Source organism: Ascaphus truei, chromosome 12 (assembly GCF_040206685.1).
Source record: "Ascaphus truei isolate aAscTru1 chromosome 12, aAscTru1.hap1, whole genome shotgun sequence".
NCBI lineage: Eukaryota > Metazoa > Chordata > Amphibia > Anura > Ascaphidae > Ascaphus > Ascaphus truei.
Window position 1 is genome coordinate 39799235 of NC_134494.1, and position 21240 is coordinate 39820474.

Below are 21240 nucleotides of genomic sequence, written 5' to 3' on the forward strand. Positions count from 1 at the left end.
TCTTCTACCAGGTGCAAGCGGTAAAACCCAGGAAGTGTGGATAGTGGGCCACTCATTGGTTTATTAGGCATAGGACAGGGTGAGGAAGCAAGATCTGGGCCCACACCAGGGCCTAGGAAAAGAGAGGATGTATCTGCGATGGCTGGGGAACAGAGGTATGTGCTGGGATGACCTGCTCCCAGCCCTGGCATAGGCCCTAACCGATTTCAAGGCAAGACCGGGCATCACTCTGTGGCACCTGGTTGGGAATGATCTACCGCAAAGCAAATAATTGGAACTGATTTATCAGTGGCAACCAGACTGCGCCCATTTAAAGGCCCTGTGGAGGAGGGTAGTAATCTTCTGGCTGGAAATCATCCCATGAATGACATGGAGGGGGATAACAAACTGGGTGGGCGTGGGCAAATCCAGAAAGAGCATAAGCACAGCCATGGGCAGGCTCATCCTTGCTTGCAGTGGAATAGTACTCAAGAACGGGGAGATTAATACAAGAGACGGAAGTTGGCGCAGGCAAGACGGGGTGCATTTGTCGGACATGGGGCTGGATACATTCCTTGCGAATATCAAAGGGATCTTGCAGGAAGAAGCGGGGGAAAAGGTCACAGTTTAGGGGGGAGTGTCAGCCCTAGCTTTACCAGTCCACAGCGGCAGAACTTCCGCGTCAGCCATGCTCAGCGGTGATGCTAAGGACAGGCAAAGGTGCGGGTGCCTGCTGTGCCGGAGGGCGCGGGTAGAGCCCAAACTAGGGATTGATAGACTGGGGGCAGCGGTGGTGCCGTCGGGCCTGCTATGCCCAATCTAAGCGTGGGGAAAGCAGGATGCCGTCCGAAACGGCTGGGTCTGTGCTGCCATGAAAAGGGGGACTGTGAGCGAAAGCATCCTGGGCAGCTAGGGGGCGGGGAGGGAGCGCAGCCGAAAGGTGGCGGACTAAGATCTACGCCTTCGATATGGGAGGGGTGGGTGAAAAGGCTCCCCCCCCTGTTTTGCCGCATTGAGGCAACGGGCCTCACACATTAGGGCAGTTTTTGGGTTTTTAACATGTGGTTAAAAATAAATCTGTGACCTTTGTCTTCTAACCTAATGAGCTGTCTCGTTTATTACGGTGTTGGGGTCCTTATTGTAATGGAGGATCGGAGCATTAAACCTTTTGGGTTCTTCTCACTAAGGACAGTTATGAGTGTCACGTGTTTGTGTGGCGTTATCTTAGCTGCAATTTACTTTGCTTTCCAACATGTTACTGCTTTATATGTTGGGTTGATCTGCTAAAATAGGTAATCCAAGCGCCTTTAAAAAAAAAAAAAAAAAAATTACATTTTATTTTACACAGGATTGGAGCATGGGGTCTCTGGCGCAGAACGCCATTAATTTCACCTCTGTAGACCCCCTGCTTCCATAGATACTTACCTCAGAAGGGGGTGCCAGTATCTCTCTGCTTTTTAAAGCTACCGCATCACGTGGGCCAATAGGAAACCGCACCGGATGACATCACGGCTTCCTATTGGCCATAATGTGAACCCTGCTACCTAACCGGGGAGGCTGCCGGTACTCCCTATGAAGGTAAGTATCCCTGGAAGCAGGGGGTGCCTGCAGCTGAAATTACTGGGGTACAGCTCCGGAGCCCCCCCCCCCCCCCCCCGCTTCAATCCTGTGTAAAAAAATAAAAATAAGGGTTACAAAAAAGCGCTTGGTTTGCCTCTTTAAATGTATATGACCTTGGTTAGTCAACCTTCAAAGTTAATGTAGCTACCGAACGCCATGATAAGCCTGGGCCATATAAGAAGCACACGTGCGTTTTATTGCCCTAGAAGGTGCAGCATTGTCCCCATTAAAGCGTAATGATTTTGGAACTCACTCTGGCTCATTAATTGTTTCAAATCTGCTTGCTGCTAAATTACCCAAAACCGGACCCTCAGCCGTGCTGTTCCCAGTGAATGACATGTTCCACGGAACATTCTCAGTGTTTCGTTGCCCAGGGAGAATGCCTTGTACGAGCCCACAGTCTGGTAAGAAGGGGCGATGTTTACGCACAGGAAGAAGAGGTGTGAACTTTATGGCAAGTACACACATATCTGTTTTGGGCTCATATGTATCAAAGCAAGAGTAAAAAACGCGTCCCGGTGTATTCACAAAGCAAAATCCCATTGAAAACAATATGGTTTTCTCTTTGATACAATGTGTGTGCCCCAAAATTGCACTAAGTTTCCCTTGGGGGGGGGGGGGGGGGGGCGGGGGAGGGGGGGAGGGAGGAGGGGGGGTTTGATGCCTGAAATTTGCTAACGTCTGTAATAATGTGCTTGTCACTTAAATATCCTTGTTATTATGTGCTTATTACTTACATATCCTTGCTATAATGTGCTTGTCACTTAAATATCATTGTTATAATGTGCTTATTACTTAAATGTTCGTACTGACACTCCCAGAATGACTCACTAATGCCTGACATTTCTCGACTCTTCCGTAATCCAAATCCTGTCTATTACAAATGAAAGAACTGGAACCAATATGGGGCAAAGAATTTCGTCTAACACGTGAGTGTGGATCGAACTTGTGTTTCTAGAGATGGATTTTTTGGGGCTCTTTGGGCCAAAACTACAAAGCTCAGGTAACTTCACTTTGTCAGTGCCTTTGTGACGTACGCTCTTCATCAGGGGTGGGCCACTCCAGTCCTCCAAGACCACCAACAGGTCAGGTTTTCAGGATATACCTGCTTCAGCACAGGTGGCTCAATCACTGGCTTAGCCAAAGAATCAGTCAAAGACTGAGCCACTGATTGAGCCACCTGTGTTGAAGCAGGGACATACTGAAAACGTGACCTGGTGGTGGCCCTCCTGAGTCCTGACCTCTTGGTGGCTGTACATCATGGCGTTCTTCCCATTTTCTAGGCAGCGCTCTACAGGACCCTCCCTTCCTGGTCAGCGCTACCAGGAAGCGATCACATGATCACTAGCGCCGAATTATGTTATCTCCTGGAAGGAGCACGGCCTTCGTTAGAACGGCTGTTAGTGCTAATGATAAGCAAACATCCGAGAGAGGATTATTTCAGTAAGTACCCATTGACTTATATACCGTCCCAAGCCCCTCATATAACATGTGGAGAGATACCTGGCATTATGTATTGGGTTACTTCCCAAGGTATCTCAGGTGTATTCACAGCTATATCTGTATAAAGTGTATATATCTGTATAAAGTGTGTATCTGCTATAAAGTGATTGGGGGGTTATTAAGTTTATGGTTACTATTAAGATATTGCCTCCTGCAGGTGGATACACAATTCTAGTACCCAAGCTTGTCTGAGTCCCAATTTATCACTATATATATACACACATGCACACACATCATCTTTAACAGACATCCCTTGCACAAACGACTCTCTGAGATAAAATATTAGTTAAAGTGCACTATATAAATAATTCTACTTATTTTACATTTTTCTTTTAGATTATTTGTACACTCTGAGAATTTATTTCCTGGATAGAATCCTGCAAGATATAAAAGAATCAAAGAAAATACCAAACCGCAGTATTTCTATCCCTTAGTGAGTAGGTATTAAATATATTGAATAATCAGTTACTAATTCAGACCACTAATGTATAATAAATATTAAAGAACAGTTAGTAATTGTCATGATAGAGAGGGTTTGGCCCGGGATTAAAGGGGTTACACCCCATTTGGCCACCCTCTACTCTTACCTGGGAAGCAAGGGGTTAACTGGACTGAGGTCCAGCCATGTGTTTTTTTTACCTTGCTTCAGTATCCAAATGTTTATTCCCCTGTATAACTGTATTGTGTTATCCTGGTGTTTGCACTCACACCTACACTAGGGTTGATGCGGGAGGGAAGAGGTTAATGTTACTTTAGTGATTATAGCCCTTTGTTCCCTTTTCCCGCCTTTTCAGGCTCCATTTTGCAGCCGTCCATAGGTCGCCATTGAGCCTCCATGCTTTCTAATGGCAGAAGTAGCGGTTTTGGACCTGTTTTCCAGCGACGACCAGCAGGTGGCGTCCGAGAGGAGGAGCGGCGGTTTCCCATTGTAAGTCAATGGGCTCATTGACTTCAATGGAGATTCCTCAACGCCGGCCTCGAGGAACAGGTTGGCAGCCATCCAAACCGCAGACCGCAAAAGCGGATACAATGTCTTTGAAAAGAGTTTAATCACTTTGGTCAAGTTCAAAGACAATTGGCGTGGGAATCTTAAGTTCTAGGGCCCCTGGGAATAAAGTTCTTTTTGTCCCTAGCTCCTAGGAACCCCCACACACAATCCACACCGGGTCCAGGAATGAGAGACCCCCGTAAGGGGTCGAGCGGAGAAGGAGGGTTGCGCCATTGACTTCAATGGCAGAGCGGCGTTCCCATTGAATCTAATGGCGGCGTGCGCCATGCATTGTCTATGGCGACACGGCCATTGATTCCAATGGGGAAAAGCCGTGTGGCGTAAAAACGACTAAGTGTAAAATTATGAAAAATGTAAGTCCATATCTCCGGTTCTGGAATGACCAGGGGGATGGGATTTGGGTGGCATGTAGCCCAGGTTCCGGCTTTAATGCATGACCCTTCTCAGCCCCCTCCGACCAACCAGACGGAGTGTGGACGAATGTTAAGATTTGTGTTTTTCCATAGGCTCCAATGGCGGCGCTTCCCCATTGAAAGCCTATGGCGGGAAATCCAATTGACGGCAACGGTGGAGCCCGCCATTCAATGCTATGGCGGCGGACCCCATTGATTTCAATGGGGATTTAGTGAAAAGCAGAGATTCATTTTTAAAGGGACGAATCCTGTATTTTAAAAAATGTATTCAAGTACACTTCTGTATCTCCGGTTCTGGAGGTCCCAGAGAGTTGTAATTTGGCCAATATGTAGGCTTTAATAACTGGCAGATTTCGACCCACTGGACCCACCAGAACGGAACTTATTAATATGTGAAGATATTAAAGTATATATGTGATTTTGGATCTGCTCTGAAAATGCAGACCCCATTTGCTATGCTAATAGGGCAGGAAGGGCATCCTGAAAGAATTAGCATAGCCCTGTGATCAAGAGTGATCAAAAGGTAACTGCCCTGATTGTTTATACTAGGGGCAGGAACAAAAGAGCTGAGTGTTTTTAAGTGTGGTACTTCACACTTACAGGGGAAGCCAAAATCTACTTCAAAGAGATTTTTCTAGTCAACTCGGCGCCAAGGGTTGAGAGTAAAGGGTTGAAATGGTATATACGTCAGAGTCCCCCCTTGCCCCTTACTCAAATGTCTTCATGCATGGTCTTCATGATCTTCATGTATTGTCGTGATGTCTACATCTGAACCTGAATTATGGAAGAAATGGCCCATCCTGTATCCTGATGGCTTTCTTGTCCAAACCTTTCAGTAAGTGCTATATTTTGTTTGTTATTTGTATATCTTGTTGTGTTCACCTTTTTCAAGGAATAAATTATATTTTATCATATCTAAGCCTCGTTCAGTTCAACCCAGATATATTTTTGTGTGTATTATTAATAGCCTGTTACAAAGCTATCGTCACAGTAATAATAATAATTATTATATTGTAATCAGTCTCTTGTCATGAAAGTTTTGCTGCCCAAATATAGGGTGACCTTTCCTCTTCATCAGTATAACTTCAAAAACAAAAGATAGGCACAAACCCGCATTAAATTATTTAGTTTTTTACAATTAAGAGACACTATAAACAGGTTGCACTCACACAAATAAGAGTGATATATTTGCCTGGTAACGGAGTATTTCCTCCCGCTGTGTAAGGCTGCTCTCCTCCGTCACCGAATGCCAGCTCCCCGGACTGACCAGACCTCCTTCACCTCTTGTCCTGACCATCGCGGCAGATCAGGTATCCGGCAGCAGCCCCGGAGGACACGGGTAATCACCAGCAGCGTCCCGTACTGCGATCCGTCTGCAGCACGCCACGCGTTCAGGCACACGCGCCGACGCGCTAGCCGTTCTAGGAGTGAAGAGGTTACAAAGTTGCTGCAACCAAAAAAAACAATAAATAACAGCGATCGGGTGGAAAAGGTGGCCGGTGCTTTCAAATGTCACAGTTCATTTCCACAGATGGCTTAACAATGTCAAAGTGTTCTCACCGTCACACTCGGAATAATTGAAAAATGTCACCGCTTCACCTTATGCTGAGCTAATGAACTGTTCTCTAGTGTGACACTGTGACCAACCTGTAGAGAGCATCACATTCAGCTGCCATTATCTTACACTAGGAGCGTTCCCATCATGCAGAACAAAAGCACCAGGCCCACATAACTCTTTTGGCGCCAACATGACGCAGACATTCTATAATCTGGCACTGTGTCTATGTATCCAGCCAATGTTCTTGTCATGTGCACGTCAAATCATATAATTCGCGATATAGATTGGCGCGAACTGTGCTGGAGTCGAACACTTTTGCGCGTCACTCAGGAGTATATGACGCGCATCGAAGATTCTTCTGTTGGTGCCCCATAGTAAAAAGTGCGTGTGGTTGTGTGTGTCGAACATAATACAAACGGCGCACGATGGATACAGTTAACTAAAGATGGAAAAAGAGCTAATTAATAAGTATAGGACAGAAACATTCCAAAATGTTTTAAAGTAGCATTTCATTCAAAATCCTATGTTTTTGTTTATAAACCAGTTGTGTAGTATTAGATAGTACTTGTTTTGACGCTGTATGCCTTTATTAATGGAGTTTTCATATATAAAGCTTCCTTGGGTCACCAGAGAAATCATTTAGGAAGCCACAGCACTTCCACTTTTAAAAAAAAGCGGCCATATTGTATGCCCCGGGAAACAGGATCTGCGCCGATCGATCCCTTTCTCTGATCCCCCTGCCATGTCTGAGGTCCGTCTGACTGATTCTAAGGTTCCTGCTTTCAAGACAGCTTTACCTTTCACTCATGTTCCCACATGGTTAAATATACTTATTTCTGAATCCTCTAAGACAAGTTCCCCTACTGCTGGGTTCCCTGCAATGTTTGATACCTATATCTTTGATTCTAAGGCTCTTGCATTAACGTTCCCCACAGTATTTGGTATACCTATTGTTGATTCTCAGACTCCCACTTCAGAGACAAGCGTATATTTCTCTGATCCCTCTGCAGTACGTAGTATAACCGCTGCTGATTCTCAGACACCCACTTCAGAGACAAGCATATCTTTCACTGATTCCCCTGAAGTGCCTGTTATAACCATTGATGACTGTGGGACTCCCGTTTCAAAGACCAGTTTAAGTATCACTGATTTTTCTGCCATGTCTAAGGTACCTACTGTACCGTATTATTGACTAAGATTCCTACATCAAAGACTAGTTTTCCTCTCACTGGTTTCTCTAGAGTACCTTATGTAACCCTTCATGAGTCTGGGACTCCCACTCCAAAGACAAGTTTATGTCTTGCTGATTTTCCTGCAGTACCTGATATAATCCTTAGTGACTCAGGCTCCCACTTTAAAGACGGACGTATTGCTCACCGATTCCTGCGCAGCTCCTGATGTGCCCTTTCCTGATTTTATGGTGCCCACTTCAAAGATAAACACACCTCTCTTGGATTTCCCTTCAGCGCTTGATGTTCCCCTTCAGTATCTGATGCTTCCTCTGTGGATTCTGTGGCCCCCACGGCAGAGACACGTTTCCTGTACATTGATTCTATTGCAGAGCCTGATGTATCTACAGCAGGTTCCAAGGCTCCCACGTCCAAGACAGGTTTGCTGCTCACGGATTCCCTGGCATCTGTGTTGATGCATTCTGATGTCCACCTGCCCAGGGTGCTGGCCTCCTATTGTCGGCCGATCCAATGGCAGAGAGCTACTTTGTCACATCATCTGTCACAGATAAGTTGCTACTGTATGTGTGACTAGACTGGACCTTGACAAGAGGATTGTATCTGTGCCTTTCATTGGGTCCCCTCAGTCACTGTCCATGTTGTCCTATGACCGGATTCAATCTGTGGCAGAAAATTCTCATGAACTTCTACATGCTGTTCAGAGTAATATAATTACTCCACCAGAACGTTTTCCTTCTGATTCCGACCGTCTGTGCTTCAAACTCCGTACTTTGGGACTATTGCAGAGAAATTTACATCCATCTTGCGGTCTTCTGATTGGCTTATACAGCCTGTACCTGAGTCTCCAGTTGTGCTACCACTTTGCATGTCCAAGTATTCTGACTCTCATCATGGACTGGTATCTATGTATACGGAAACGGCTGAGCAGCAAGTCTTGGCCTTTGTGTTGACGATGCCTGTGATGTTACCCGAGTCTCCCTATGAGGCATTCTACATATCAAAACTTGCAGTACCACTGCGTTCTGGCTCAGAGATGGTACTCGCTAACACGTCACTGAGGAAGCATTGGCGAAACGCGTTTGACGTTTTTTGGCCATTACAAGCCACCGTAGTGAGGACTTGACTCCCCTGTACTATTTGGCTCGGCGATCCCGCCATCTGCGCATGCGCACCGGAGCAGGGAGCTGAAATCTGTGTATGCTGAGGGACAGGCCGTTTTGAGGAGGACATAGCCTGTGCACGGGCTTCTGGTAACTCTCAATCCCAGCCACCCGAAGTGAAGATCAACACAGCAATCATCTGCCAACAGGGAAACAGCCAGGACAAAGCAGCCCAACCCAGGAAGGGATCCGTTGTGGAGTCTGGCAGCATCTCCTCTCTATGCCTGAAATTATCGGCCGCTTGTAAGTGTTCAATCTCTTTTTTTCCACTGTTAATAAATTTTATTGCACTATTTTTTCCCTTTATTTTTTGCTAAGGAGGATACCAGGAGGTTTTTCCTCACCCTCAACAACACACAGCTATATAAGGAGAAGAGTAGAAGAATTCAAGATATTAGACATTTTGATGTAAGTGTGTCTCCTTCATTTAGCAGTATCTTTCAATCTCCATTGATCTCCCAACACCCCTACTCCCCCCCTCCCTCCCCAATCAAACGAAGAGTTGAGTATAATCACTGTATTGGTCCCTTACTGTGGTCCCCTCTCTTCTCTCCCTCACTTATATGCCTTAAACGCCGTGGAGCCACAAGCAGAGTAACGCGCCGGAGGACCCCCCTTTTTTTCTACTCGCTAACACAGTCTTGCCAAAGGTCTACTACCCGTCCGAGACGTCTCCACAATAATTCGAAGTTGCCAACATCACCGAGCTAGCCAGGTTCTGATCGACTAGAAGGCTCTCCTGAAAATGGGTATACTGTAAGGGTTCCAGTCCAGGGTTTTGCTGGAACTTGCCCGTACATGGCTGTTGTGGACATCTTGGTTCCTGGCAAATCTCTTCCTGGACTTGGTAATTGGTTGCACCTATTCCAGGGCTTAAATAGCAGCCAGTGACTCCCAGCCCCTGCCTGAGCATGGTATGCTCCATGTGTTCCTGGCCCCCTTGTGTTCGTGAGCCTTCCCTATTCCTTTGGATTCCCTGGTGCCATCCCCAGCCTGTGACCCCGACCACTGCTCCTGTGCCACCTGCCTTGACCTCTGCCTGGATTACGACTACTCTAACAGGACTCTGTCCCCTGGCTCCGGTTGGTGATCATATACCCCTACCGTAGCTCTGCGGGCCGCTTCCTACCCAAAATGCAGATAGCAAACAATCTGTACACACTACGCATCATCATTTATCATCATTTCTTTTTTTAAGTAAAAGCATGTCTCCACTTAAGGGGGCACCACAATACTTTAGTCAATTTAAGAACAAACTAAAATGATATGCAATTAATTTTGCTAGACAAGAAAAGCCAGAAGGAAGAAATACATCTTACACCGAGCCTGACACAGTGGTGAAGTTGATCTACACCTGCGCTCTGGCGGTTGCGAGTTCCAGACCTCTGATGCTGCACACGAGAAGGCCGTCCACCCAGCATAGGGTGCAGTACCCTTGGCACGGAGAGGCAGATCCCCCCCCCTAGGGACCTGAGATCATATCTAGTATCCATTTGGGGCATTAAACGACACTGCAGGTAGGCAGGTCCTTGGCGTTGCAAGATTTTAAAAGCCATAACGGTCAACTTGAACCGAACCCACAAGATTACTGTGTGCCGGTGCAGATCGCGTGAGATGGGAGTGATACGCTCAAAGCGAGAAACACATCTCAGTGTGCAGCGTCCTGCACAAGCTGGAGCCTCCGCATCAGGCACACCGGTACTCTTGTATATAAGGCATTCCCATAGCCCAACCGCATCGACACAAAGGCATGGACCAGTGTGACTCAATGTTCATAGATGGCATGAGTGGACGCAAGCTCCGAAGCTGCCTCAGATAGAAAAACCCGGTACTAACAACTGCAGCCACTTGGGCTCTGGTCAAAGAGGATGCAGAGGTTACGAAAAGGGGACATGGGCAGCGGCTGTATACTATTAATTAGGGGCAGCTCTCCCTGTCCCATACTCGTCCTGCCAAACCAATAATCATTAGTTCCATCTTGTCCCAAGTTGAGCTTCAGCCAATTCATCTCCATCCATGCCGTTACCTCGTCTAAGCAAGCCGTAAATTTAACAGGGCTATCTTGGAAAGAAACATAGATCTGGGTGTCATCAGCATACTTCAGACCATGCTTCCGGATGATCTCGCCCAAAGGTCTTACATAGACGTTGATCAGTAATGGTGACACACACCCTTGAGGGACTCCAAAGTGAGCAGCCCCACCGGTCACATATGGGACCCCATAGCCACCTGCTGGGTCCGGCCTTGCAGGAACAAGGCAACCCATGTAGTGTAGTTCCACCGATACAAGCTAAGTACCTCAGGCGGTGCAGCAGCAGCCCATTATCAATCATGTCGAAGGCCGCTGAGGGGTCCAACATGACAGGGGCAGAAATGCAGCCCTTGTCCATGGCCATCAATAAAATATTCGCCACATAGACCAGGGACAACTCAGTTCCATTACTGGCTCTAAAGCCAGACTGCGTGGGATCAAAGAAGCCGGCCCTTTTCAGACAATCTTCCAGCTGGGTGAAAACTACCCTCTCCAATACTTCCCTACCATGGGAAGGTTGGAGATTGGACGATAGTTGGTGAGTACATCAACATCTAGACCGACTTTCTTCAACAGAGGACATACCAACACCTTTTTCAAGGCTACCAGCATCTCCCCCACCGGGAGGGTTCTGTTAATGATCTCCACCCATCACAGAGCCACTGCACCCATGGTCTCAGAAACCACGATTTACATTTTTAAAAGTAATATGTTTCCAGACCGTGTGCACAAAAATAAGATTTTGCCATTTTAATTGTGCATCCCATGTAAAAACTTAAAAGTAGAATAATTAAGACCCAACATTTGTGAGGTAAGAGTGCTTTATTTATATTTTTAACTTCTAGCACAAATATACATTTAAATCACTCCGTCGATATATATAGAGGTTCATGAGGCCGCCATATATCAGGACTCTCCGTATAGAAGTCTGCTGGTTCTGTTGCTTCAGTAAAGCACTTAATTAACCACTTTTCGAAAAATTACTAGTATTTTAACTCAACTTTGCACAGGAATACAATGCACATCCCATTACTGCCAACACTCCTCCTGTGTCATCTCCTCTTCGCTGTGATGTTCCCATTTTGCTGCCAACACGTCCGCCCACCAACACTGTAAGGTTTTGAAAGCTCTGTGTACACTATAGAGAGAACACATCCCTAAAGGTGTGCATCTCGTCCAAATTATTGTCTTTGCTCTATGCTATCTCCTTATTTACAAGCTTCCACGGAAGCCCAATCCAGAGGTAGCACCCTCTCCTTTATTCACTCAAGTAGAGAAGGGTATTTCATGTTTGTATTCCTGTACATTATCATTTCATCAATAAAGAGCATCAATGTTGATTCCCTAAAAGGTATCCCCACCAACAATCCCTGCGCCTCTGTCAGAGCTGCATGAGGGAAAATTGGTTCACATTGATCAACATAGGCAAACACCTTAGATTGTAAACTCACTGGGGCAGGGATTTTCTTCCCTATTGTCTGATTTTATTTGCATTGATTGTATTATTTTTTTGTACTGTATAGCCTCTTTTGTAAAGCTCTGAGTACAGTGGGCGCTATATAAAGATAGGCTAATACTAGGGTAAGGCTGGGGGTGGGGGAAGGGAGAGAGGGTACCCTTGCAACAGCTAAGAATATGTTCTGTGGTGCTTCTATCTGGGGTAGATATGAACTAATACTTGTGAGAGAAAGGGACCCCAATGGAGAGCACTCAAACAGATGCACAGAATACACAGAACAAAAGAAAAGTGTATGTGTTGATAGGTAATATGTACACGATAAAAAACATTTATTGGAGTCTTAACTCGATATTAAAATGAAGTAGGACGCTAAGTGCCCAAATAATTGAGACTCAATAGAGCCAAAAAAGCGCAGCGAAAGTAAAAAATACCAGGTCTCAAGTGTATAGTGTAGGCTGCTCCCCTTGATGATATGTGCTTTGCTTTGAACAAACTTACTGCAGTGACGTCATCACGTCAAAGGGGCGGGACTATCGCTCGTGATCGGCGCGCTCCCGGCACCCATACAAACTCCCTAACAGAGAGTTTGTTCAAAGCATTGAGCTTGAGACTTGATTATACAGAGCAGCAACCGTGTATGTACTAGTGAGAACACTAAGCATTAGCCAGTGTGTATACAGCCACAGAGCAGAAGCACGGTGCCTGCCTTTTTATGCTACCAGCTTCTCTCGTGTTTTTATTGTTCCTGAGTGTATGTAGACACTACTTGTGTACTACAATATTTTTTCTACCTACCTGGACTTATGGTCACTTGTGTACAGCAGGTACATCCATCAAGATATCTGCATTAAGGTATAATTCAAGTGAGTGTGTGTGAGTGATTTTTTCACTCTCATGGTGGCTTGACTTGCTAGCACCCCCCAGGGATTATAGCAGCGACCTGCTGATCTAGATTACCTTATGACTGGTGATTTTAGTCTGTCCCTTGGGAGCTTACTATAGTAATTACTCACCTGTTCCACCTACCTGCATATACCTGGTGACGTGATATACACATATATACCACTCACTATTAATAGCCACAAGTGGCTGTACCTGTGACCAAGTACTTACGGACACAGTCTCCAGGAGGCACTGATTACATCTGGCTCTACCCTGCACATATCATCAAGGGGAGCAGCCTACACTATACACTTGAGACCTGGTATTTTTTACTTTCACTGCGCTTTTTTGGCTCTATTGAGTCTCAATTATTTGGGCACTTAGCGTCCTACTTCATTTTAATATTGAGTTAAGACTCCAATAAATGTTTTTTATCGTGTACATATTACCTATCAACACATACACTTTTCTTTTGTTCTGTGTATTCTGTGCATCGGTTTGAGTGCTCTCCATTGGGGTCCCTTTCTCTCACAAGTATTAGCTATATAAAGATACACATAAACACATCTAAATTCCAGATGTTAGCGACAAAGTTGGAATAGTTTAGATTAAATTCTTACAAATAGGGGCTGTCCATGTTAAAATGGACAAGAAGCTAAAAGTGACACTGTGCTCAATTGCATGTCATTACCCAGAATCCTTTGCTGCAGTGGAAGCATTTAGATAATGGGGCAAGGCAGGGTTGCAGACCTGTCTGAGACGTGTGAATGTGCTCACACGTGGAATTATAATTTGCTGTACAAACAGCTATAAATGTATTAAAAAGGACAATCACCAAATGCAATAATGAATTCCAAAGATATTTAGTTTCCCCACAAGATGGCAGTAGAAGAAACAGCTTTTAGAGTTTGTGAATTGTAATAATACATAGTTACAAAACTTAGTTAATAAGTTATGGGGAGTGACAAAGTGACACAATTAATACTACGTTTTTTTTACATAGAGACTGCTACAGTATAAAATGGTTTTCCAGACATTCGGCTTACGCTGCATGTAATAAAAATGGCGAGGGATATTAAATATTTTAATCAATCTGGTACTTCAGCAGTTAACGTTGGTTAGAAATTGTGTTAAAAATACAACAAATGTTTTTATGACGGGTCAAACCCCTTCCTGTGTCTGTGCTGATCTAGAAAGAGGGCTTATTGGGGAGCTATCGCTTATTTGGGGGCTGATGGCCCTCTACAAGGGAAAAATCTATCGTTTTAAAGGCTGTAGAGTGACGATAGTCAGATCATGGGCAGTCAGACTCAAAGAAATCCTTATTCAACAAAAGCTGCCAAAAGCGCACACAATGTGTGCACTGTAATATTGTGCAATATAATGGTCCAATAAGACCTATAGCGAGAGATGATAAAAACCTTAAATCAATAGCCCATAAGGCAATTATTAAACACAGTGTACTTCAGTGATTGTGAAAGTGTAATACCCCAAATAATCTTATTGGAAATACAAACTTCCCTCTGGGAGTCAGGGGAACTGCAGCTGGTCCAAGGAGGGGGATGTCAAAGCATCGCCATCTATAGGAGCAGGGAGAGAAAAGAAAGCGCAGAGCCCCTCGTAGCGTAGTAATCTGAAATATATTGTAATAATATAAAAATGGTGAGATATGCACCATATATTATGCATCTATCAGATGGTCACTATACTTTATCACACAGTGACTACTACCGCTACTGTATATGATATCAAGGTGATACAAGTCTGCAGCTTCTGAGGACCATATACCTATTATTAAATTGGGAATAGTCACTTGCACTTATTATGGGTTCCTCTGACTCCACTATGAGAACTATCTATGTTTTTAACATTTGAGTGTTTAATGAATTGGATGTATTAAAATGTTATTATTTTCATTTTTAACCCTCTCCTGACTATAGTACACCACATAGCAGAATCATATTATAGGGTATTATGCCATATACCATTTACTAGGCAATGAGTGCACAACCAGGGGTGCTTTTTTGACCCTATTTCTTGGGGTCGTTCGTTATACGTCTTGCTATACATACCCAGAAATCCACTAATTTAAAGGTGCTAGCTAAAACCTCATGTGCATGGTATATGTTCTAATAACTAATATCAATCTTTTACATTAATACTCTCACTGATATGCCCACTAATTATGCGTAATCTACAAAGTTAATAAAAGTGCATAAATAACAGCTCAAGACCTGAGTAAATACATAAACATGTTAACAACAATATATATGAAAAAATTGTTGTATACAAAAACAATACAAATCTAAAACATGTGCAAATAAAATTAACAACCAAAGTAAATATCTTTATCAAATGAATAATTTAATGAACAAGAGAGGACTATTGTTTGATTGTTAAATTAAAACTGGCTTGTTTAAGAGGACAACAAATATATTGAAAATGAATGCATGCTAAACGGTATACATCACAATTGCTATACAGTACTAAATAATATTAAATAATGATCAACTGTACATCCTGTCATGAAGAATCACTGAAAATGACTATAAATAGTATTACCTAATTGGAAAAGAGAAGGAATTATTAGGCAGAAACAATATTACTGGATACCAAGTGTATATATATATATATATATATATTTATATATATATATATATATATATATATCATACACAAAAAAATGAATACTGCATCAACAGCCAACAAATAAGTGCATTATCTAAACCTATCTTTACCAGAAAAATAACTGAAAAGAAATTACAGAAAAATAATTAAACTGCTAGGCGGTGCTTGAGGAGTAAAGTAAATATGAAAACACAGAGAAAGAAACCTCTAAAGAGCACTCAGACAAATGATGCAAAGTAATGATAATAATTTATTAAATCAAAAAATAATGAAAAACAAAAACAGCTGACTGAAAACCTGCCTGACTAAACAAAAAATAAATTGAATTAGGACAGACCCAAGGAAAACTAAATTACCATATAAAACCCAAACATAATATGATCAGTACCTAAGATGACATGACCACCATGGGGACAAAGTACCCATGACGATCTAAAACCGGCCGCTCGTATATTACAGATACTAAACAGAAAAACAATAAAGGAAAATAAATAATAAACCTTTAAAGAAAATACATAGAATATGGTAAAAAATAGTTAATAGGCATGCTATACCAGTGTGCGGGGCTCTAACTAAAGAAGACCTATAGGCATGAAACTATACATATAGGAAATGACAAAAAAGAAACATCATTTGAAAGGTACTTCAGTGACCTCTGGTAAAACCCAAACACAGATGTCAAAAAGATGGATTAATAGGAAGATACTCAGCTCCTATAATAGTATGACACTGCAGTCTCTGGTAAACAAAGTTACCAGTTGCTATATATATATATATATATATATATATATATATATATATATATATATATATATATATACAGTGTTCGACAAACCTATACATTTGCTCGCCCCGGGCGAGTGGATTTAACCCCCGGGCGAGTAAATATTGGCCCAAGCAGCACACGTTTGGTACTAGGTGGCGAGTAGATTTTTTTTGTGTGGCGAGTAGATTTTATGGTGATAGGTCAACCACTGTATATATATATATATATATATATATATATATATATATATATATATATATATATATATATATATTTATTAATTGGTAACTAGAACTGGATTAGGTATTTGCCTGAATGCTATCAATGCTAATTGCATGATTACTAGAATATACGTGAAAATCAGGAATGTATCAATAGAATATGATGACATATGAAAAAAGGTGACTAGTCTACCTATCTACATGTCAATATATTATCTATATAAAAAGAAAAAATGTAATACATTGGAAAAGAAAAGAGAGAGAGTGCGGACTGCAATGTATCCCAGGTCACTAAGTGTCTCAAATCAACACGCCTGCATCATACAGACAACGCCCCTCAACTTCGAATCTAAGTGAATAAGTGTAAAAAGTGCTTATGTGCAACAATTTGATGATAAATATATAATATAATTAAATGAATATAATATATATATTATATTGTAATACTTTTGTCTCAAAGTATTACTTATTTTATAAGTGAATTAATTTGGATAAATAATTGATAAATGTGTACTATATTAATGTATATGTGTGCTCCTATTTTATCATTATTCATATATAATGTAATATTTATTAAATTACTCTATACTGATGTAAAACAAAAAGTGTATGAGAAAAGAGTCAACAATGTGCCAATATTAATCTATTGAATAAATGCAAGTATATATATATAATATATACACACACACACACACACACAATCTTTCCTCTCCCCTCCCCCCTTTCCTTCTTGCATTTATTCTTGCATTCATTCGAGTATATATACACACACGTGTGTGTATATATATATATATATATATATATATATATATATATATATATATATATATATATATATATATATAAATTTAATGTAGGAAGTATTATCCAATACTACAGGACTGATGTATTTAATTTAAAAACACCCATTGGCTATTGCATGGATTGCTTCTTTAACCCCCTGGCTGCCGGAACCTGTTCTGCAATGTCTTGTGGGCCTTTTGGCATCGTCACAGACAGGGACAGGGCTCCCTTTTTAGGTTCGCAAAACACAAGGAAATCCGAATTCCGTATGGGATATCACCAGCGGCACCTGAGTAAATATTAGGAGATGAAACTGTTGATTGTGATATGGTCGGAGGAGTTGTCTAAATGTTTTGATTGACCTTTTAGAAACCGAGCCTACAGCTGCTCAGCATGTGAGGCTGTTTCTCCAGATGCAACATCCTGTAAAAGAAATAGCTGGCATTTTACCCTGCCAATGCATCGTGCAGGATAAACAATGCCCTCATTATTTAACACAAATGCAGATCTGATCCGAAGAATAAACTATACATATGGAGGGTTTGGCATAAAAACAGCCATAGAAATGCTTTTTGAAACACACAAAGAAACAATTCATCTGAGTCATCGGGCACCAGAAAGTTTTAGCAGTTTGGGATATGTGCAATTCTTTATATCACCACTATAAGGAGCCTCTGTGTAGTTGCAGTGCCGCCTCAAACCCGAACATTACTGTATGAACAGCAAATAATAATAATCCCGCGTGTGAGCATATTCACATCTCAGACACGTCTGCAAACCTGCCTTTCCCCATTATCTCTTAGCACAGCCTGAAGCCCCCCCCCCCCCCCCCCCCGCCAACATGTCAGGTTCAGGATAACCCAGCGTCACCACAGGTGGCTCAGCCAAAGACTATCTGTGCTGAAGCAGGGGTATCCTAAAAACCGGACCTGTTGGAGGGGGAGGGGGTGGGGGGGGCTTGAGGACTGGAGTTGAGCACCCCTGTATTAGCAAACAGTGCTTCCACCAGTCAGGGATTATGGGTAATGACATGCAAATGATCATTCAGTGTACCACTTTTTGCTACATTATCTCAAATGCAAGAACAGTGATTGAGTATTTATAAAACGCGACATTCTCCGTGCCATAAAAATTCGCCCAACTCTACTGTTAACCGGCGCAAGGAACTTAAGCTGTAAAACGATGCAACCTAAAGTGGGGTTTCTTTCTTGATGTAACGAGCTTAAAACAATTGAGCAATTGTCACTTAAATGTTAAATAAATAAAAAATGTGTTCGCACTGAGCCGTCCATTAGGCAGCTCCCCATTGGTTCGCAAGACCAGTGAACAGCCATTTTGTTTGCCCTAAAGCAGGGAGGGAGCAACTCCCGTACTCAAAGGCCACCAACAGGTCAGGTTTTATGAATATCCCTGCTTCAGCACAGATGGCTCAATCCTTGACTGAGCCACCTGTGCTGAAGCAGGGATATAATTAAAACCTGACCTGTTGGTGGCACTTGGACTGGAGTTGCCCAGCCGTGTTAGCGGGTTTGCTGCTTGCGATGCCTCCGTGAATAAAACCCGACGCGTTTGTTGCCGTTAAGCTCCTGTGAGCAGCCAGGATTGTTGATTTCATTTACCTACGCCACGGAGTTGAACTTCATTAAATATATTTTATCCAACATGAAATAGAACGACAAACACTTTCCTGAAACACCCTTTAGTAGGGGGTTTGCATTGCCCAGTCCTTGCTGGCTACAGGTTTCTCCGGCTTGGGTATTGTAAGGTCTTATTTTCTTACATATCAACGGCTTCAAACTATCATGTGTTGCCAAGTAAATCCGTCATCAAGCACACAGCCGCAAATCCTGCTGGATGTGTTAGTTTAAGTAGCACGCTCTGCTATTAAAATTGCATGGGCTCGGTCTTCAATTAAACCAGGGTCAAAAGTGAAATGCTATAGGTTTCTCTTTCCAAATGAAATATTTACATGCACCAAGAAAGAAAGTGAAAAACAAACAAAAATATATATAATGTGTCAAGGGTGATGGTTTATAAAACTAGATACAATCGATGTGAGGTTTCAGGTTGAATATTTTTGCTGTAATTAGAAAGATTATACTCGGTGGGGAGGGAGACGATTTTTAAAGTCTTGGTAATGCTTCGAGTTGGATTTTTATTTATAGCTGGTGCGGTTTCTGCCCTCAGGAGACCAAGAAACAGCCCCCTTACAGTGCGACAGGAGGGGACTCTACAGCACACTCCTCTTGTTTCTCATTAGTTTAAAGACCTTGAGAATCCAACTCACCAAAAATAGAACAGAGGCTGCAAACACTTTACACTTACAACCGGGATGGGTGGTGTGCGGGTGTGTTTCTGTACAACCAAGAGGGGTGGTGTGTGGGTGTATCTGTACAACCAAGAGGGGTGGTGTGTGTGTGTGTGTTTCTGTACAACCAGGAGGGGTGGTGTGCGGGTGTGTTTCTGTACAACCAAGAGGGGTGGTGTGCGGGTGTTTCTGTAAAACCAGGAGGGGTGGTGTGTGTGTTTCTGTACAACCGGGAGGGGTGGTGTGTGTGTTTCTGTACAACCAGGAGGGGTGGTGTGTGTTTCTGTACAACCAGGAGGGGTGGTGTGTGTGTTTCTGTACAACCAGGAGGGGTGGTGTGTGGGTGTTTCTGTACAACCAGGACGGGTGGTGTGTGTATGTGTGTTTCTGTACAACCAGGAGGGGTGGTGTGTGTGTGTGTGTTTCTGTACAACCAAGAGGGGTGGTGTGTGTTTCTGTACAACCGGGAGGGGTAGTGTGTGTTTCAGTACAACCGGGAGGGGTAGTGTGTGTTTCAGTACAACCGGGAGGGGTAGTGTGTGTGTGTTTCTGTACAATCAGGGGGGGGGGGGGGGGGTGGTGTGCAGGTGTTTCTGTACAACCAAGAGGGGTGGTGTGTGTGTGTGTGTGTGTGTTTCTGTACAACCAGGAGGGGTGGTGTGTTTCTGTACAACCAAGAGGTGTGGTTTGTGTGTTTCTGTACAACCGGGAGGGGTGGTGTGCGCGCATGTTGCTGCACTTTAATTTTATTAGTGGTTAAAAAACTTATTTCCGGTTCACAGGGCTAAGCTCTGCGCCCATGTCACACATCGCGTCTGCTTATGCCCATTTATGCCTAATCATTCATGCTTTTGTGAGAACATTTGGGGATTAAAGAAAAACTAATTAATAACTATTTTACACTTCGTTTTCCAGAAACAACATCTGCCACTTGCATATCTCCCATTTCTGGAAGCTGAATGGCAAGACATCCATTGCTTATCTGGCACTGAAAGGGTGAAAGAGCAACACTGCGCCGTCAGGGATGTAATTATCATGGTGCAACGACGCGCACTCTGATGTGGCAATGTGAGGTCAGCAAAATGCAGCTCGCCCGCTTTCTAAGTAAACGGACATGTTGGTGTCAAGATGTTAAATGACCATGTTTAATTCCATCCAATCACTAATCAGCAACATAAGCAAAATGAGTCATTAAGATGGACTGGAGTAATCAAATGCTTCATTGTCCGTTTCAGCAGCGGATGGTCCACCAACAGCCTCGCTGGTAAGAGCTTGGTGTTTCCTGGCACACTGTCATTCATGCTAACGCTTCAAAGCAGCAGTTGTCCCCCCCCCCCCGCCCAGCCAGAAGCAGCATATAAAACACCTGTAATGTTAGTATCTTGCACCGCTATATTTTAATATATTTTGTATTAAAAATATATATCATGATTTCATAATCTGTAGTGTCACGGTAACTTTTAGACTGTTCTGGACTCTGGAGAAGAGTTCCGGTTTAACTTTCCAGACACAAAAGCAGCAAGACTTGCATTTAAAAAAAAAAAAAATTCGTTGTGTATTAGACACTTAGTGCATTTAAAAAATATATATTTATTTTCCAACTCCACCTTCAATGAGTTCTAATAAGGCACTGAGCATCCTCTGGCTGCTTGGCAACCATTTAGAATGTCACATCCACAGTTTAATGAAGGACCTTAGACAGACAAGAGGGGAAGGAGTGCAGTAGGTG

The 21240-nt window shown here is 43.0% G+C and overlaps 1 long non-coding RNA gene across 1 annotated transcript; it reads left to right on the plus strand.

Moving 5' to 3' along the window:
- Positions 1–1878: 1878 nt before the first annotated feature.
- On the plus strand, positions 1879–20872 carry LOC142463828 (uncharacterized). The gene is made up of 4 exons (XR_012787514.1): positions 1879–2003; positions 2490–2602; positions 3439–3535; positions 20427–20872. It is a non-coding gene; the product is annotated as an uncharacterized LOC142463828 (long non-coding RNA).
- The last annotated feature ends 368 nt before the right edge of the window (positions 20873–21240 follow it).